Here is a 2,264-nt window from a genome sequence, read left to right on the forward strand (position 1 = left end):
AAACACAAGAATTCTACAGCCTACAGGCCTCAGATGAATGGAGCTGTAGAGGCAGCCCAACAAGAATATCAAGAAGATACTAAGGAAGATGGACGAAAGTCACAAACAATGGCATGAGAAGTTATCATTTGCCTTACTGGGATACCGCACCACGGTCCGCACATCGACCGGAGCAACTCCCTACATGCTGGTTTATGGTACAGAGGCGGTCATCCCCGCCGAGGTAGAAATTCCCTCCTTGAGGATCATACAAGGCAGAGTTGGACGACGCAGAATGGTAAAAGGTCGCTACGAGCAGTTAGCCCTTATAGATGGGAAAAGGATGAATGCGGTTTGCCACGGTCAGTTGTATCGGAACAGAATGTCCAGAGCCTTCAACAAAAGAGTTAAGCCAAGGAAGTTTACACCAGGGCAGCTGGTGTTGAAGAAAATATTCCCACATCAAGATGAAGCCAAGGGAAAATTCTCTCCCAACTGGCAAGGTCCGTACATAGTTCACCGGGTTCTAACCGGAGGAGCCCTTATTCTTGCAGAAATGGACGGATTAGTCTGGCCAAAGCCAATCAATTCAGATACAGTGAAATGATGCTATGTATAGCCACTTATGATTCCCTTTATGATGTAATTTGAACTACGCCTGACCTGATTCCCGTTTAAGAGGGGATACGTAGGCAGCCCTACGGGTTCGGTCACAATTTAATAAAAATTCCATTTTCCCCTTGCCAGGAGTGCCACCTCAGAAACTGGGGCAGAATTTTGAGGACGACCGTCAAAATTCCAAAGTTGATTTTTTAGCCGTCCAACGCAGCCGTCAGAAGTGCCAACCCAGTAAACTGGGGCAGAATTTTGAGGAGGACCCTCAAAATTTCGGAGCAGGAAAGGTTGCAATGTCTTGAACCACGTCACAGTCGTTGGTTCATTAAAAGAAAACTATTTTTTCTACTTACGTTATGTTTACTAAATCATGCATAATTATTGTTCGAATTGCTGCTATTTAGCCATGCTACCCCAATGATATGCAACGCCGGAAGCCAGGGGAAAGCGAACTAACCTTTTCCCCTTACAAAACTCACGAATTTTCTTTAGATGCAGGCACTCGACTTACAATATCGTCAGGTATATTTATGCGCGCATACGTTCTCAAGAATGCAACTTCTCAAAATCATCACTCATCCGCAATCGCCGCCCGTACACAACCCCCCTGACAGTCACGACATCGTGATCAACAATCAGCTAAGAAATCTCACTACTATCCATCCTCTTATTTTCTTGCATTGCATAAGGCTACCTTTCTGCCTTCTGAGACTAAGCATTGTCTCCATCTGCATTATCTGCATAAGGCTACTTTTCTGCCTTCCGAGACTAAGCATTGTCTCCATCTGCATTATCTGCATAAGGCTACCTATCTGCCTTCCGAGACTAAGCATTGTCTCCATCTGCATTGCATAAGGCTACCCTTCTGCCTTCCGAGGTTAAGCTCTACCTCCACTTGCATGGCTGAAATACTGCCACTTTATCTTTCTTGCATGGCTAAAATATCGCCACCTCACATTTTGCAATCGGCTGAAATATCGCCAAACTTTACTTAAATTCTATATCGGCTGAAAGATCGCCAGTTCATCTCCATCATCATGCTTTCTGTCGGCTGAAATATCGCCATTTTACTTTTTACATCGGCTAAAACATCGCCTGTTTTATTTAAATTTCTGTCGGCTGAAATATCGCCATTTACATTCTATGCATCGGCTAAAATATCGCCATTTACGCTTTTGCATCGGCTGAAATACCGCCAAATCTTGCATTTCATGGGCTGAAATATCGCCAAACTGTCCGAAGGCGTCATTGTTCGGAGGCATCATCCTCATAGCCCGAGAACACCATGCCATGGCCCGAGGACCCCACTTTATATCCTGCACATCATTATTCAAAGGCATCATGTTTCGGAGGCACCATTATCATAGCCCGAGAACATCATTTCATAGCCTGCGAATCCTTTAATTTTGCGCTTCATGGACCAGGACATCATGGTCCAAGGACGTCATCCTAACCATCCAAGGACAACATTCATGGTCCAGCGGGAACTTGCATCATGCATAATATACGCCCGTATTGCTTACTTGCAGGTACACCAGCTAGCAACGGCCGTCTCAGCAGGAGCGATCCCGCTCCAGTTCCCGCAACCGATCAAGTTTCAAAATACTTTTTGTCCCCCCCTAAACATCGTGCCCATCTTTTTCAAATCGCCATCGGCATGTTCCGTCAAT

This window comes from Nicotiana attenuata, unplaced genomic scaffold, assembly GCF_001879085.1.
Source record: "Nicotiana attenuata strain UT unplaced genomic scaffold, NIATTr2, whole genome shotgun sequence".
Taxonomy (NCBI): domain Eukaryota; kingdom Viridiplantae; phylum Streptophyta; class Magnoliopsida; order Solanales; family Solanaceae; genus Nicotiana; species Nicotiana attenuata.